Source organism: Pteronotus mesoamericanus, unplaced genomic scaffold (assembly GCF_021234165.1).
Source record: "Pteronotus mesoamericanus isolate MK-2021 breed Mesoamerican mustached bat unplaced genomic scaffold, CSHL_Meso_final contig_98, whole genome shotgun sequence".
NCBI classification, from domain to species: Eukaryota; Metazoa; Chordata; class Mammalia; order Chiroptera; family Mormoopidae; genus Pteronotus; species Pteronotus mesoamericanus.
This window is the reverse complement of record NW_026555295.1, coordinates 958,184-976,823: the sequence shown is the minus strand read 5'-3', so window position 1 is coordinate 976,823 and position 18,640 is coordinate 958,184. Positions and strand designations below refer to the sequence as shown.

General features: G+C 37.7%; 1 protein-coding gene across 9 annotated transcripts in view; it reads left to right on the top strand.

Annotated features, from left to right (window-relative positions):
- Positions 1 to 344: 344 nt before the first annotated feature.
- The window catches only part of PAIP2B (poly(A) binding protein interacting protein 2B), a 28,642-nt gene continuing 10,346 nt past the window's right edge, over positions 345 to 18,640 (top strand). The window contains exons 1-3 of one of the 9 annotated variants that reach the window (XR_008530298.1): positions 345 to 475; positions 1,160 to 1,216; positions 8,118 to 8,154. The gene's annotated coding sequence lies outside the window, so the exon portion shown is untranslated. The other 8 variants (XM_054586823.1, XM_054586820.1, XM_054586822.1 and 5 more) reach the window with 8 other exon arrangements.

Sequence of the window (18,640 nt, the reverse complement as noted above, 5' to 3'; positions counted from 1 at the left end):
GCAGAGGTGCTGTGCCTTGGGCTCCTCCTATCCAGACGCCCAACGCCTTGGCCCACTGCCTGTCCAGGACTAGCATAGCGTCCTTTCAGCCAATAAGAGCCAGATCTCCCGCAAGGAGGCGCCCCCACCTGGAGGGAAAGAACGAAGGGAGAGAAGAGACAGATGTTAATACCAATCAGAAGCTGGGACTTGTGAAGGAGTGGGCGGTAACTAGTTCACATTTAAGCCAATAAGCACCACCCGTGCCCTTATAGGTGACTGAGCGGCATCCTCTTCAGTCCAATAGACGAATAGGGCGGTGCCCAGCAACCAATGGCTTGGGTTCGGGGGTGGGGTGAGGAGTCAGTGAGCTGAAAGAGGCAACCTGGCGAGTGCTTCTCCGCGCTGAGGCTCACGCTTTGGTACTGGAGGCCGAGACTGTTCTGGCGACGACGACCTGTACGGAGACAGCTGAGGCTCTCAAAAGAGCGGCGGGGTAGGGTCTGAAGGAGAGGCTTCAAGTCAGCCCAGGTGGGCGAAGGCGCCCCGGTCGCGGGGAAGGGACCCGCGGGAAGCGCCGCTCCCCGGGTTTAGGGGTAGCCCCGCGCCTCCCTTTCCGCCACCTTCGGGGCTATGAGGGGCGGTGCGCGCCCGCACGAGCTCCAGTGGGGAGGGTAAGCCGGCGGGTCCCACGTCGCGCCAGCTGAGGTTCCCCTTTCGCCCTTGGAAGCGCGGGGCTTTAGTCTTTTTCTTCCCTCAAAGGCGCGCTATTCATCTCCCACCTCCCAAATTCCCTAGCTCCCTTTCGACCCCCAACCCCCTTCTAACAGTCGGACTGAAATCTCTGGCATGGAAGTCCCTTTACTCCCTCAGTGCAACACTGCTAGGCAAATTAACCAGCGCTGCATCTCCCGATCCCCTTTCCCGCGGTTGCGCATTTTTGCCCCTCCCCCATTCCCGACCATCCCCTCCTTCCTGTGCGGTTTTTTTGCGTTTCTTCTGTTCCTTCCTCCACTCTCTTTACTCCAGCCCTCATTCTTGATACCTAATTTGAGTTAGGGACCTTGGCCATGTCTCTTCTTCCTTCCCTAACGCGAGTGAGTCCTTTACCCTCCTCCCACCCCCAACATTTCATGCTCATCCCTCATGGAAACTAACATTTTCCGCTTGCCCCTTCCAGGCAGCTGGAAGGTGAACACCAGAGAGGCAGACTACACTGCACAAGGAGCTTTACAAGGTTGGAAACTTTAATAGGTTTTGTAAATGGCAAACCATTCTTGTCTTCCTTAAAATGGCATTGGGTCATTACTTTGTCTCAGTACAGTTGTTTTGGTGATAATTTCTGAAAATGCAGTTGAGAAGGATTTACCGGCAGCAAGAAATTTAACATGCATTATTATTTTTAAGTAGGTAGAATTGAATGACATTTTAAACAGCTTAACTGGAGTGTCAGAGAATTTGCAGTGTGAGGGCCTGACCACTCTAGTTTGTCATAAAGTATAGAACATACTTTATCTGTATGGCACAATGTGATTTGATCACACCCAGCCTATGGATAATATAGTACTGAAACTGTTTTAAAATGACATTCTCTATTCCTCTTTCACAGAGAATTTGTATTCACCTTCATAGTTATATCAGTCTGGATTTCAATAGTGTTGATTTTAGCCATATGTTCTAGATAATAGTGCAAACTACGTTGTGCCTAAATAAAATTATACCAAGAATTTGATGGGGAAAAAGTAATTTGCCATACTAAGATTTGATTGAGACTTTAGAGACTTTTAAAAATATCAACCTACGTGTTGGAAGGTTTTGTTAACTGAGGGCTTTGTTTTTGGGGAATGGGGGAAATTGAAGGATTGGGATAAGCCTGATGGGCCCATTAGGCTGCGTGTATATGAGAGTGCACGTAGAAGAGAGAAAATACATGTATTACAGTGCTTAGTTTCATGATTTAACATAAATTGGAATTGTTTTTCCTAGTTCTGAGTGGTGAATTGTAAGCAGTGAATTTAATATCATGTGCATGCTATTTTGGCCAGAATTTTGCAAGCTTCTGTGAAAAAATTGGTACTGTTTTTCTTACTCTATTTGTAAATATATATCAATATGCTTCCCTGTATGGTAAGACTGTATCTTGTATATTGAGTAGTAAGTCTAGTAGAGTGAATTAAAAGGAATCTTTGCTATGAGTAGGCAACATTGTCTAATGGACCATATGCTTGAGCTCTATTAATAAATCATACTAAAAAGAGGAAGATCTTAAAGTTCCAATAAATGCCCAGGTGTTTAGAACAGTAAAAAGAATTTATGACAGAATTATTAGCAGTCAAAAAGAAAAGTCCTGGACAAATAGCAAATCTGTGAGTGCGTCACTGTTGTGAGTTGGTATAAGGCTGCAGTTGGAATCCAAAGTTATTTTTGTATGTTCTTTTCATGTGGATTTGTACTTTTAATTACTTGTTTGCAAATTTAAAGGACTATAGTTTTGATTTCTTCCTAGAGATCTTGCCTTTAAGGAGCCCACAGTTTAATGGAAAGAAGATCTGTAAACAAAGAATTAAATTGCAGGTGGAGAGGTTCTGACGTTCAGGATGTGAACAGGGCCCAGAGAAGCTGTGTGACCTCCTGTCAGAACCCTGCCACATCTCCTACTGTTTTAGACTTTCTGAAGGGCCATTTCCCTGAACCTACCTATTTATTTCACACACTTTGGCTTCCCTCCATAGGTGTTGTTCTCTTCCACAGCATGTGTGCCCGGTGAGGTCCCATTTCAAAGTCTTGAAGCTTGCTACTGGACTCCACTTTATCCAGATAATTAATTCTTTTCTATATATTTCTGTTATTTTGTTATAAATAATTACATTTGATTCTCATTATTCGCAGTAATTATGCTCTATAAAGTCACCTAGACCACCAAATTAGCAAATACAGAGCCATCACTCGCAGGGAACATATGTTCATATACATATGCATGCGTCACATAGATTATCACTTAAATACTAAATACAACTCATCTTAGTAGATTCTGGTTTTTTTATTTTTACAAAAGAGAAAATGAGGTTCAGAAGTGTTAAGTGACTTGTATGAGGCTGCCGCCTAATAGGTGTGGGAGTTAGGATTCAAACCCTTTCTTACTGGCTCCAGTGGCAAAGCTTCTTGCACTACACTGCACTGCCCCCTACCGTTTGTGTCCTTTAGTCATCTCTGTATGAGAGCCGAAAGAAAGCAGAGAACAACTGCTTTGTTCTACTTTAGCTGGAAATGTGAGGGGTGACTCAAAATTTTTGCTGTTCTGTGCATGTCTGCGAATGACTGCACAAGTACCATGAGTATTGATTTTAGGATTGCAAATAAATTTTAACAAGTAGGCAAATTCTTAAATACAGAATCCACAAATAATAATGATCAACTGTACTTGTAAATGATCCCTGGAGTCTATATTCTGGTACTCCCTCCACCCCTTCATCCACTGTGGATTCTTTAGCTTCTTTTAGAGTTCATTCAGTTACTCATTTATTCAACAGTTTTATAATTAAGCACTTACTATAAGTCAGGGTCAGTTCCAGACTGTGGCGAACAAATTAGAGATTAAGCTCCTGCCCTTATAGATGTTATATTCAAGTAAGAAGGACAGATAACTAACAATCTAGAGCTCATTGGAGAGATCCAGTTTGGAATTATAGCGTAACTTGACCAAGGTGAAACCTAGTGTGCCCCCTCCCACTTTACATCCTCTACAATACTGACTTCCAGAAAATTTCTGTTCTGCTCTGTGCATGAACACTTCCTTTTGAGCCAAGCTGTGTCCTAAATGATCTCCTTCAAATTCAGCCTATCCTTAGATTGGGTTCTGACTCCTGGTCCAGTCTTTTGTGGCCAAAAAAGTAGGATTGGTTTCAAGCATTATCTGTCCCACAGACTATAGTATATACAAAAGGAACCCCTTGGATATAGTTTCTTCAGAATACAATTGAGACTACATCTATCCTTAGAGTTTCCTGAACGTCTGTTCTATTCAAATACTTACCACACAGTCATAGATAATGTTCACTAAAGCACCTAACAAAGTAATTGACACATGTCACAATATTGCATAAATCTTTCTTTTGGTATGGCATTTAATATTATTGTGTGGTTATTTTGTTCGTATGGCTGTCTTCCTTCCTAGACTAAGCTCCATGAGGCAGGATCCATATATTCGTTCTTCTGTCCTTGGCACTTAGTACAGTGCCTGTTATATGTTAATAGATGCACAAATATATGACTTGAGGAATTCCTAACTCTTCCTGAAAGGATGGGAAGATATGAAGTCTTCCCAGAGGAGGTTTTGTTTAAGCTGGTTCTTAAAGGGTAAGTCGGAATGTCTTCCCAGTGAATAAAATTTTGAGACAGCATGCTAAGCAGGGACCAGCAGGTGCAAAGGCACAGAGAGATAAAAAGATAATGAAGGGTACTGAACACTCCCCGTAGATTTTTTTTTTTAAACAAACAAACACTAAGAAAAAACTATGTGTGGACTTGGCCAGAGAGCATATCGCAACAGAACTGAGTTAACTATGACCACAGCTACTCAGTTGTGAATGTAAATTTTCAGGAGAAACTTTCTCCAGTTGTTGGCAGGGTATCAGTAATAGTTTAGAAATACAAGCGTTGAACTCGTGGAATTGTTATGCTGCAATGAAATTATTTACTTCATCATGTAGCTCATGTGTGTCCTATACTGTTCAAGGTGTTCAAAATATAATCAAACTTTATCCTCACAGAGCTCACAGACTAGCAAGGAGACAGAGGGATGGACTGACTGATTTTTCATGTGATAAGTAAGGTAATGTTATAAGGAAAAGGGAGTAGTTAGTAATGTAAGAAGCACTGGGGAGAAATTTTCTTAAATGAGGTGATAATTGAACTAGAAGAAGGAGTTCATTGGACTGAAATTAGGGACTTGTTGAAGAATTCATATTTTGTGGTAGGAGATTTAAGAACTATCCATTTTTGCTGTATCTGTTGTGAGTTTTAATTAATAGTTATATTTATTCAAACAGTTGTTCTGAACACAAAATGTGAATAGTTATGTCATAGTAGAAGAATTTTGTGTCAAAATAAACTAGTTTAACCAAAGGTTTCTGTAATGCTAGACTTCTCTAGAGCCTTTATTATATTATTGTCCACTGTAAACTGTGGATCTCTAAAAGGGGTACATTGCATTTAACCCTGGCTTCTCCTCCTTCCCCCTCCCACCCCTGCCCCCACGCCCACAGCATACCTAAACATCTTTTGCAACAGAATTATATGAGACATAGTTTGAGGAAAGATGAATTAAAATATATTTTTACCAAACCTTGATTTATCAATGCTCTCTCCATGTACATTGTAAAATAATCTGTATAGCCTTATAGGAAAGAAGGAGAGACATTTGGAAAGAAAGAATATACTCTAACCAAGTTATTATCATCCTCTCCCATTGAAAAGTATGGCTTATTCATAATATGAAATTACAATTGGAGACCCCTGGGGTGTTGCAAAACCTGAACAGAAGTCAGTGCTGCGCGCAAAGGCAAAGGCTGTCTTGAAAGTGAGAATCTTCCAACTTGAGAGGATACTGCTTTTGTTATTTGTTCATATTAGGCCATATTGAACATATATTTTGCCAGTCAGGTATTTCATTAAAGAACATTCTGAAAATCCATGTCCTCTTCTGACTCTGCAGTTTTTGGAGTTGTATGCCAATGTTCTCCTTTCAGTATGATCTGGTTATATGAGCATGAGGGACTGAGGCCTTATACTATGTAATTTTAGTTCATCTGCCAATTCTGATTATTTAAGTAACTCCTGAGGAATTGTTGAAATTAAGGAAGAAATGATCGTATCTTTGATAGCTCACTGAATTTGGACTCAGAAGATGTTGGTTTGAAATATGTCTCTGCCAGTTTTCTATTTGAACAACCTTGGGCACAGCTACCTGATCATCTGTTGCCTCCGTTTCCTTTTTGATAAAATGAAGATACATAGGGTTAGTTTAAGAATTAAGTGGTATACATAAACATACTCTATAAACTCTGAAGTACTACAGAAATAAAAGACAGACTAAAGAAATGTATCCAGCTTAATTTGAATTAACATTTTAATTTTAATTTTTAATTTTATATTACAAAAATAATATATAAAATTCTAAAGCATTGATAGACAAAATGGGATGGGGGGGCTACAAAGCTCTCCATAGATCACCATACTGAGACAGTGGTTAACATTTTGATGGATATATTTTAGACTCTCTATGCATATTCTTGTCTGTGCATATATAGACATATACCATCAAACCTTGGTTCTCAGTTTATTCACAGTTCTCGACCAAGTTGTCCATGGAAAAGTCTCAGTTGTCAAACAAAACTTTGATTCTCCACCCATTAACCCTTTCATTCTGATACTTGTATGACGAGTCACGCATCTCTTAGGCTACAAGCAAAGGAGATTCAGTTTTTGAACAAGCTGCTTCTCAAACAGCCTTCTAGAATGAATTAAGTTCAAGAACTAAGGTTTCACTGTATGCATTTTTTGTATTAGAAATGGGTTCATCTTGGGTGTTTGTTTAGTCACCTTATTTTTATGACATATATCCCCTAAAAGCAGAAGTCCCCAACCTTTTTGGCACCAGGGGCCAGTTTTGTGGAAGATTTTTCCACAGATGGAAGTTGTGGGGATTTTTCCACAGATGGAAGTTGTGGGGAACTGGAGGCAGAGCTCAGGCAATAGAGTGAGCAGAAGCTTCACTAGCGCACCTACCACTTACCTCCTGCTATGCGGCTCGGTTCCTAAGAGCCCCTGGGGTTGAGGAGCCCTGCCTAAAAGCACAATTGCGTGGTTCAAGTAGTTATTAAGTCTTTTGCTACATGTTGCTAGTATAATGAGAACTAGAAAAGGTGCTATCTTCTCAGCCTGGTGAATGTGTGACTTTGGGATGATTTAATATCCTGAATCACTTCAGAAGCTTCATCAAAAGCACATTCAGAAATGAACTTGATATATGTACACAGTTATGCTTGACACTGTTTGTAATGGCATGATAGGAATGACTCTAGTGTTTTTTAACAAGGAACTGGTTAAATAAGCTTTGGTACATCCAAACCATGGAATACTGTATAGTTGTAAAAAAGAATGAGGAAGATCTATGTACTCATGTAAAAGTGCTTTAAGATATGTTTTGATTTTTACAAAGGAATAGGGTATGGAATAATATACTTCGTATACTTTTTGTGATGAGAAAAAAAGAAGGGTATAATAAAAATATACAGTCATATTTGCCTATAATTGCGAAGAGAAATTCTGAAGTGTTATATAAGAAGCAGAAATGGGCTTTTCTTTACATATATTCACATATACATATGAGATCTGTCCAGAAGGTATTCAGCCATGTAATATGAAAAATAAAGACATTTATTGAAGAAGATAGAGATACAAGAAACATTGTACACAGGACAGTGACGCCTCAGTCCCCTTCAAAGTAGGCACCTTGGGGGTCTCACACAGTTCTCTCAATCGCCATCAGCTGCCCCATCATATTTTCCTGAATCTCATTGATGGTCTGAAATTTTTTCCCTCTTAAAGGTGATTTTAGTTTTGGGAAAAGTCAGTAGTTGCAGGGCACCAAATCTGGGTTGTATGGGAGGTGAGTTACCTGGGTGATTTGATATTCTGCCAAAAAGTTCTGCAGGAGATGTGATGCGTGAGTGGGCACACTGTCCTCATAAAGCTGCTAATCACCAGTTGCCCATAGCTGTGGCCTCCTGAGTCATCCAAGTAGTTTATGTGGACGAAAGTTCAAGCTTAACGCAAAATTTGATACAGATTTGTCACTCTACTCAATAAATCGTTTTGAATGTGATGGCCACAAAACACACACGTTCACTCAACTGTGTCTACCCCCCCCCCCCATTTAGTAGTACAATGAAGTTGTCATTGTTCACACGTGCATATTCCAGTCAATTCTCCTTGGCTGCCAGGTTACATCGATGTTGCACAAACCATTCTCATTATATTAACAATGGCTGGGCTTTTTCTGGACAGACCTCGTATATATACATATATACATATATATGTATTTAATCATCACCTGAGGATATGTTTATTGATTTTAGAGAGAGGGGAAGAGAGAGTGAGAAAGAGAGAGAGAGAGACATCGATGTGAGAGAGAAGCATCAATCAGTTGACTCCTAGATGCACCCTGATTGGGGATTGAACCTGCAACCTAGGTATGTGCCCTGACTGAGGATCAGATCCTCAAGTTTTTGGTACACAGTGACGCTCTGACCAACTAAGCGACCCAGCTAGGGCTATTTATATATTTTTTGAAAATTTTTGGATCATGTATTTGTATTACCTTTTCATAAAATCAGTGAGTGAGTGAGTGAATGAATGAATGAATGAATTGACGTTATAAGATAGAAGGTGAAAGGATCAGAGGGGCTGCCCATCTTTTTGGTACCTACTAATATATAGAAGCAGTGGCAAAAATTGAAAGAGTAGCCTCAAGAAGTGGTTGGCAGCCTTTTTTTTCTTTTACTCATTTTTTTTCTTTTAAACATTTTGTATATTTAAAAAATAATTTGAGAACAATAAAACAATTTAAAATGTTCCCATATGGCAGTCCCCATTGCTTTAATAGCTGCTTACTTTTTCATATTCACTTGTAGTATTTTTCATATGCATACATATTATTTTCAGTTGTAATCATGCTTTTCATACTTTTAAACTTAATAACTTTTTTCCACAGGAGAACCTTTTTTAAAAAATAGTGGTAGGGAAGCTTTGTCTAGTATACATCCCAAAAGTGGGCTTAACTATGTCAAGAAACAGGTATCCAAGCCCTCTAATCTACATGAAACACACATGAGAAAGATTTAAATAAATATAAATGAAAGTAACATTTCTCCTGATTATAAAATAAACCATGTTTTTTGTAATTACTCAGGAAAAAATGATCTTTAATTTTGCCACTCAAAACATTACAGTTCTTTTACTTTTTGGACCATTTTTATGCATAAAAAAATTTTAAAAAGAATCATAATATATAGTCTTTTTTTCATTTACTATAGTTTGGGACTATTTCTATGGCAGCAAATACATTCTGGCATCCTTTTTAATAACTGGATATGTATTTTTAACTATTGCCACCCCTGTGGTGAAATTCCTTGTACATGCATTTTAGCAGACTTAAGCAAGTATTTTTGCGCTGAATTCCTAGAAGTAGAATTTCTTGAGGTTGATGGTACAAAACAGTTTTAATATAAATTTTCAAATTATCCTACAGAAAAACTGCTTACATTTATAGTCCCACACACAGTTGAGGAAACTCTAATTTCCTTCCAAATTTGTTATCTTTGCTGGTCTTTAGGCAGAAAAAAAATCTCACTTTTAATTTACATTTCTTTGATTTCTAATGACTTTTACTCATATGCTTATTGGCCATTTTAATTTTTTGAGTATTGCCTGTTTCCTCATTGTCTATTTTCTATTGAAGCATTTGTCTTAAAAGTATTTTTTTTAAGATTTCCTTATTACCTAAGGACATAAACATTTTAATTGTTTTGAGATTGCAAATACTTTCCCCCCAGAAAGTAATTTGCCACTTTATTTTTCTTACCTTCCTAAATGAAAGCATTGTTTTTTCCTGTAGTGTACTCACATGTTTTTTCTTTTGTGACTTTTCACTTCTATGGCTTATTAAGAAAGACTTTCACCCATGCCAAAGTTAAAAATATTTATTTAAATGCATTTTTTTAACATTTTAAATCTTAATCTATATGTAATTTATGTTTGTCTGAAGGTAGGCAGTTTGTGTTTTATTTGCTCTCCAACCCTCAGTTTTGAACAGCTGACTGATTGTCTCAATGATTATTCTTTCTCCACTATGTGAAATTCAACTTACAACAAAGACCAAATTCCTATTTCTGGGCTTTATATTCCATTGACATGTTTATTTCTATGCTCATTCTATGCTGTTTCAATTAATTTTATATTTCTCCTTATTTTTTTAAACATTTTGTTGAAATTCTTTTTTAAACACTGTTGAAATTCTTTTTGAAGGTTTTATCAGAATTTAACAAAAGCTTTAGATTAAGTTAGGAAGAATTAGTATTTTACAGTATGTCCATCCATTTATCCAAGTCATTTTTTAAAGATCTATTTATGTATGTATGTATGTTTAGAGAGGGGGGAGGGAGGGAGATAGAGAAGGAGAGAAACTTCAGTGTGTGAGAGACATATCAATTGGTTGGTTACCTCTTGAATGCCCCCAACCTGGCCAGCAACTCAGGCATGTGCCTCTCCTGGGAATCAAACCAGAGACCCTTCGGTTTTCAGGATGATGCCCAACCCACTGAGCCACACCAGTCAGGCATATTCAAGTCATTTGAAAATTCTTGCAATAAATTGCTTTTTGTTCTATACATTTATTAGGTTTATTCTGAAGAATTATAGATTTTGTGTGTGTGTATGTGTTATTTTAGTTTCAGTCTTTTTTTCTTTTTTTCTAACTGGTTGCTGGTTTATATAAAAGCTGTTTATTTTCTATGTTTATTTTGCAACCAGTCTTATTATCAAGTTCTCTTACTGTTACTGATAGTTTTCAAATGAATCTTAGACTTGCTGAAAAATGGAAATCATATTGGCAAAGAAGGATAATCTTGCCTCTTTCTTTGTGGTAGTTATCCCTCGTGTTCTTGACAGATTGCATTGGATGGTAACATTCAAAGTTACAAGTAGTCATTGTAGTGCATGTTCCTAATCTTTTTCTTATATTTAATGGGAATGCAAAAAAGTTTTGAGACAGAGAGATGCTTATGTAAATATATTGATTGCCTTAAAGAAACTTGGTTTTATTCCTTTTTTAAAAATTGCATTCCTTTCTAAAGTGATTTTTAAAAGATTTTATTTATTTATTTTTAGAGAGAGAGGAAGGGAGAGGGAGAGAGAGAGGGGGAAAGAAACATCAATATGAGAGAGAAACAAGGATTGGTTGCCTCTTGCACGCACCCTGACTAGGGACTGAACCAACAACCCAGGCATGTGCCCTGACGAAGAGTCAACCAGGTGACCTCTTGCTTTGTGGAATGACACCCAGACAACTGAGCCACACCAGTCAGGGCTCTAAAATGATTTTTTAAATGTATTTTTAAAGCACATTCTGGCAAATGTTGAGATGCTCATGTAGTTTTGTTTTTCCTTTTGCCTAACATGATAAAATATATTTTTATATTTCTCAATTTTAGACCATCTTGCATTTCTGGGCCGAACACTATTTGATCAAAGTGGTTTTGTTTTAAATAATTGCCTGATTTTATTTGCCCATGTTTTATTTGAACATATATGTTCGTAGCATAAAAATATGCCTATAGTTTTCTTTTGTGCTTATTTTGTTCTTTTTAATATATTGAGTTATCTATATAATAACCATTAGAGGACTCTTCATTTCTTTGTGCTCTGGAACACTTGCATAGGAATTACCTGCTTCTTGAAAGTAGGTGCTGTGTGGACTATAGACTGATCTTGCCCAACATTTAAAATGCCATTCCCTCAGTGATTTTAGTGTACCTAGGAGCAGAAAAGAGTGTAACTATCTAGTGAGAGCTAACTTTAGTTTGATAGTGGTGTCTTTGGTGTCTTTTTATTACCAAAGTTAGTACTGTGGTATTACACTCATTATCTGAGGGTTTACAGGACCTTTGTTTTAATGTTGAGCAGATGTAACTGTTCAGTTCTGCAGTCTCGAAGATATCCAGTGTGCTTACAGGGCTCTGCTTTATTCTCGCTGAAAGCAAGAAGTTATGCAGTAAAACTTTGCTGTGCTAGAAGCTTTTGAAGAATGGGTATTCTGGTTTAATTTTATTAACTTGGAAGTACCAAGGTAAAAAATATCCTAAATTTTAACTCCCTGTTGAATGCAGTTCTAAGATGGAACAAATAATTCCACTTTACTTCTCTAATAAGTTTGATATATTCAGACCTAGTTGATGTTTTATTATAGAATTCCTAAAGTGTCTGAGGCTTACATTATATGAAGATCCTTTTTTAAAACTTTAGATGTATGAAAATGTATTGTATGTATTCAGGCTGGATGGGTACTGATGCCTAAGTATACATTGTAAATGAAATCTCTCATTGCAACTTGTTTTCTTATTTAACTCATAAAAATAAAACATATTTGATTGAGGGTGGGAGTTGTTAGGAAATTGTGTTTTTAAATTGCATGTTTTTATTTCATATTAAGACTACTATGCAGTACCCCTGGCTTCGGACCCACAAAAAGAAACACATTTTTCTGCTTGCTGTATACTAGTGGTTCTCAAATTTAGATCACTTTGGAATCACCTGGAGGGCTTATTACTACACAGATTTCTGGGCCCCACCCAGAATTTCTGATTCAACAGGTCCAGGGTGGGACCTGAGAATTTGCATTTCTAACTCATTCCTCTCTAAGGTGGTACTGATGCTGCTGGGCCAGAGGCTTAATTTTGAGAACCACTGCTGTATACTAATTGTACATACGAGAAATCTAGTTCTGAAAGAGTTTAGTCTGGGAGTATTGTATAGGTTATGGAGCAAAGCATGAAAGATTCAACCGTCTGCTGCCAGCATAATGTTGTGTTCAGGTAATTAGTAACACACAGTGACACAACACAGTTCTTTTTTCATGATTGTAAGTCCTAGCCAAATATCAAGTGAGAAATTGTTTCGTTTGCAAGACATGGAGACTAGGGGAGTCTGATCAGATAGGATTTAGTGATTAATCTCATGAAAATAGGGGTAATTTATATGTTCCTTTTACCATTTAGCCTTGCTTTAGAAGGGTGCAGTAATTTTTTTAAAATGTCAAATAACTTTGAGTGCTTATTAAATTGAAAGTTCTGTGTGTTTTTAAAAGTATTCTTGAAATTTTTGAAAACAGTAGTTTAAGAGAGTAAGAAACTTTTTTTAAAAAAAGAAATCACTGGAATTATTTTATCTTATTGGAATGTTGGAAAATATAGTCTGCTGCATAAAACATCAGAAGTGTTATGAATTTTTAATTATCTAGTGATTTGTCATTGCATTGTTTGAGATAATACTAGTAATTCTTGTAATCCCTCTGCAGATGAAAAAGGAAAGCCAAAATCATAGACCTGGCATAGAAACTGGACACAGGAGACAGCTATGAAGGAATAGATAGATATATACACATATATACCTACACACACATATATACATGTATATGATACACATACATACACATATTTCTTAAATTATTTTTTATATAGACAAAGATAACTGTTCTAAACTTGGGCATCATATTGAAATTTCAAGTTGAAGAGAGAACAAACTCTGATAGCCACACCTTCTCGCAGAGATTTGCTTCAGCAAGTTTTTCTTGCTTGCCCGCTACCTAATTTCTGTTGTTCTACTGCTAACTGCCTCAGTTTTTCAAGTCCATCAACTAGTTTAGCATTGACTGTTGAAGGAATGAATAACTGGTATTGCAGGCAGTGGACTGGACAGTCCCCCTACTTGGAAACATTCCTGTTTTGTTCCCCTTTTCTTTCAGAAAAGACTGAGTAAGGAAAAGAAATGTACAGCTAGATCCTACAGACTAGACCAGTGCTTCTGAAGCTCGGCTGCACATTGTAAACAATTTCCAAAAGTGATTAGATCAGAGATACTCAATCTTTAGGATTTCACAGTCTAATAAATTTTCAAAAATATTTGTAGGACAACATACAATTACAATATTTTTAAAGTAAGGATTGTAAAAACATTCTTATTAATATCATTCTATAAAAGGATATTTTAACACCAAAAGACATATGAAGGCCTTAATTCAGTGCAAGAAAGTACTGAATTTAAGTTCTTTAAATTGAGTAAATTTAACTTTCTGAAAAATACTCATTTTTCTTGTTTTATCACAGGCTAGTGAATGTTCACTTGGGACCAGCACCTGTTTGGTCAGAGGCATAGAGCCCCGCTGACTACATAAAAATACTTCAGGAAGTTGTTGGAAGTACCCCCAAGGCTCCATCCTAGGAGATCATGATTCAGAATGTCTGGCGATTAAGACCCCAAATCTATATTGTGTTTTATTGATTTATTTTTAGACAGAGGGGAAGGGAGGTAGAAAGAGAGGGAGAGAAACATTAATGTGTGGTTGTCCCTCACATGCCCCCCTATTGGAGGCCTGGCCTGCAACCCAGGCATGTACCCTGACTGGGAATCGAACTGCGACCCTTTGGTTTGCAGGCCGGCGCTCAATCCACTGAGCCATACCAGCCCGGGACATATTGTGTTTTAAAAAGCATTCTAACAACTTTGAATGTTTTTGATAGAGAATATAATTGATTTTGACTTAACTCACTAGCATGTGGTGTGACCTTGTTTGTATTATCCTTCCAAAGACCTGGTCTTGCTGAATAGCATTTTTCTTCAGCATGCTTCCTCTATTCCCACTGGGAATATTTATAGATATTTAATAGAGTTTTATAGCATAGTCATTCTGGAACTAAAGTGGAAAGTGTGAGAGGGTAGGGTAGTAGCTGAGAGCATGGGCTTTGGGGACAGAAGGACCTAAATGTAAGCCCCAATTCTGGCACTTTCTAGTGTTGTACCTTAGGCAAGGTGTTAATCTCTGAATGGTGGAGAATTCATCTGAAAAACGAGGGTAATGAGAGCATTCCTCCTAGGATTGTGAAGATTAAAAGAGAGAATGTTAGTGAAGTACTTAGAAGTGCTGTTATTTTATTCTCATCTTTTCCCCTGTATTTGGGTAGATTACTTGTTTGTTCTTTGTAACCCGATTTTGCTATGGTACCCTCTCTTTTGGTTATAGGTCTGGGTAAACTTTTTTCAAATACTTTCTCAATAGATGACCTACTTTCCCAATTCAATTTCGCCCTTCCAGTTTAAACGTCAAATCCTGCTGCTTCAATGGTTTCCACACCAAAAAAATCCATAGGCCCTCCAGCTTTATATGGCCCTAGCACTTTTACTGGAAATTGAAGGTCTTTGGGTAGAGATCACATTATGCAGTGTGAGACCTTTCACTATCTGAAATTTACCCTTTTGACTAATTTCTTTTCTTTGCGTGTTCCAGCACTGTGCCCCCATTAGCCAGGGAAATGTTCCCCTTTCTCCAATTGAACAGTTCTGTTCTTACTCTCATCCCTCAAGGATTTTCCTTCTACCCCAAGTTCAATTTCAGGGAGTTTCTCCCACCTAAAATGATACCCTTTCTGAAAAGACTTCCAGTGAATACAGTTTTCTCTGCCCCGTTACACACGTATTTAGACTGCGTGGGTGCCCTCTCCCCGCTTTGCTGTGGCAAACAATCCTTTTTGCCAGGAAGATATAAAATAAATATGTGGTCCCTTGGGTGGTTTTTCTTGGGACCCATGGTATGAATGTTTTCTAGTTTAGGTAACTCTACTGTGGCAAGCTTTTATGCCTAACATGAAGCTCATGAGGAGAATATTAGTTAACTGTTGTTAGTAAATGCTAAAATAGTAAACAAGAGCATATAAAAATTTTTCCACAAATAGAAGTAGTAGGGGTTTTTCCCCCACTCAAGTAATTTAACCTGTCAAAAACAGATTTCTTAGTGATGGCATCACTGGCTGTGGAAAACAACTTAATACTCAATGAAAAGTGCTTAGCTGCAGATCCTAGCCACTATGGACATGAGCATTCTTCCTGGGAAATGAGATTTAGAATACAGCATTCTAGAAGTGGTTGTCAACAAATTACTTACTGGGGAATTGGTGAGTATACAAAAGCATCCTAAAAGCTGTGAAGGACTTGATTCTTACCCTCAGGAAACTTCTGCCCTGACTGGTGTGGCTCAGTTGGTTGGGCATTGTCCCACAAACTGAAAGGTTGCCGGTTTGATTCCTGGTCAGGGCACATGCCTGGGTAGCAGGTTCCATCTCCAGTTGAGGTGCACGTGAGAGGCAATTGATCAATGTTTCTCTTTTACATCGATGTGTCTCTCCCTCTCTTTCTCCCTCCCCTTCCCTCTCTCTAAAAATAAATAAAATCTTAAAAAAGAAACTTCTAAGGTTATAATAGGCTGTTCCCCAAACAAATGATGTTTATATGTATAATACATGCACTTGAATACATATATAATCAAAAGTGAAATAGGATTGGAGGTGGGGGACACCTTAGGCAGAGACTGTATTCAGGCTTCTATAGTGGCATGTCTGGTATTAAGCATTTTAAAAGACAAGTTAAACTATTATAAGGTCAGTTGAAGACATTTGAAGTCTTTGTTTTGTTATGGAGAAAAGTTACACATATTTTGTGTCTAATAATTTGCCCATTAGAATGTTTTTGACTAGTGTTATCTGCTAAAGGTTTCAGTTCTCAGAATTTCCCCTGTTAATAGCATGTATGTTTTTTTGGAGTTGGATATGGAGATGTCAAGGTCTCTGTGAAGCACAACCATTCGATGTTATCCTTGGAAGACAGTTGATGGCCTTTGCCTGACAGTGTGGAACTTGAGGGCAGGGCTGGGTACAAAGAGCTTGCCACTGACTGTAGGCAAGTCTGTTGATTCTACCTTTTGAAGTACCTTTAAATGCTTTGTGGAGTGCATTTTATGTCTGTTCTGTACATTTCCTATAGGATAATAGCAATGTCACAGAACATCCTTGAGGCATCGTGGTTTCTAAAAGTTTGTGCATTATTAGTAACTGTTAGATTTAAAATGTAATAAATAAATACTTCAGGCAAATACATAAGGAACTACTTGATAGTTGAACAGAACTTCTCAGAGCAATGAATTTACTTGTCCATGGATTTTTTTATTTTTTTATTTTTTTTCCTGAACAAGCATTCACAAGACCAGTGTTTTATAGAACACCAATTTGGGAACTACTCAATAGGAATTAGGACAGTTGAGATCTGGACTGTCCCACAGTAGGGTTTTCCACTGTGTTGGAAAAATTGTCCTTAGTCTTTAGTCTTTCTATGACCAGAATCACCTATAGCAGTTAATAAGCAAAAATACAAATGTTGGGCCGTGGCTTAGGCCTAACAAATCAGAATACCTGAAGGGTATGCTGTGGAAATCTTCCAGGTGACTCAGCTGCGTGCTATGGAGTCTGAGAACCACTGACTAGAAATAGGCCTTCTCAACACTTGCTAAATTCAGTCTTAATCCTATTTGACTCTGCTTCTATTTTATATTCTTAGTTCTAGTCTAGGGACTAGACTGTAGCAATTATGTTCAGTATTGTCATTCTTCCCAGAGTGTGTGTATCCAGATTTTCACAGTCTATTTCATCACGAGGGTAAATTTATAGGTCAGTATAGGACACAATAGAGATTGTGTTCCATTTATATTGTCTTTCTAATCTGGCAGACTTGAGTTTAAATTCTGTTTATAATTTATTTTTGTTTTTAATATATTTTCTGTCTGGGGACATAAATAATTTTTCCCCTTGATTTGTCAGGTAATAAGCTTTTGAGAATTTCTTGTCAGCTTCTAATTGCAGGTAAGTTCAATTTTCTGTGTGCTTAACAAGGGTATTGATAATCTATTAGCAAGCCTTTTTCTTGAATCAAATGGAAGATAACTAATGAAGCATTGTGTGTTGAGGGCAATATAGGAAAGCTTAGCAGGGTAGTTACTCCCTTATTTTCATTAAAGTCCATGCAGCTTCCCTGAGAACAAATGAAATTGAAATAGAGGCAGCAAGATCATTGTAATGAGAGATGGACCTGAAATTTTTAAAACCTCTATATGCATATCCTACCTTTCCTCCCCACCCCACCCTCCATGAAAGCTGAACTGCCTATCCTGCCTTCTTTCCACCTTGATCTTCCACCAAATGTTGGAGAAAGCTGATGGGTTTGTTTACTTTTTAAAACAGGGAGGCAGAAGTTATTTTAGTGCAGAGTATAACAGGCCATATAAAAATATAATCTACATAAATTTAAAAGGCTTTATAAAAATGTTTCTTGTATTGCTTATGAGGCTTTAAAATATGTATGTATGTATATATGTGTATGCATACATACACATATATATGACTGAAAAATCAGAAGATGAAACAAAGTCACAAAGTTGGAGTTTGGTAGGTTTCTATAGCAACTGTTCGGGCAGGGATACTTGCACTAGGTGAATATAAGCATTCCTGCCACCAGAGCAATGAAATCTGCCGTAGAGTTAGGATGTTTTACGTGGCTTTGTGATGGACCACATCTCTCCCAATCACATCTCTTTCCTGATTGCTCTCCTTTCCTCAGCTATGACTTTATGCTCACTATGTAACTCTCTATTACTGATTAAGAATTCCAGGCATTTAGATTTTGAATCATGGGAATGTATTAGCTATTCAAAAGATCAAACGAGTATCCCCTCCTACCTTCCCATGCCTGACACTATTATTCCTTCTTTCTCCTGTATTTGTAGCCTCCCCCTCCCCACTAGACCCTTTCTATGAACATTTAAGCATGCTCTAGACTCTCCACTCTTTAAAAAGTAAAGTTTCCAGGGACCTCTCATCCCTTCCAGGACAGCTTGTTTTCCTTGGCAGCTGGACTCCTTGAAAAAGTTACCTAATTCTTACCATCACCTGCAAGTCATACCTTCATTTGGCTTTTACCCTCATTTCTCTTCATGGAAACTGCTCTT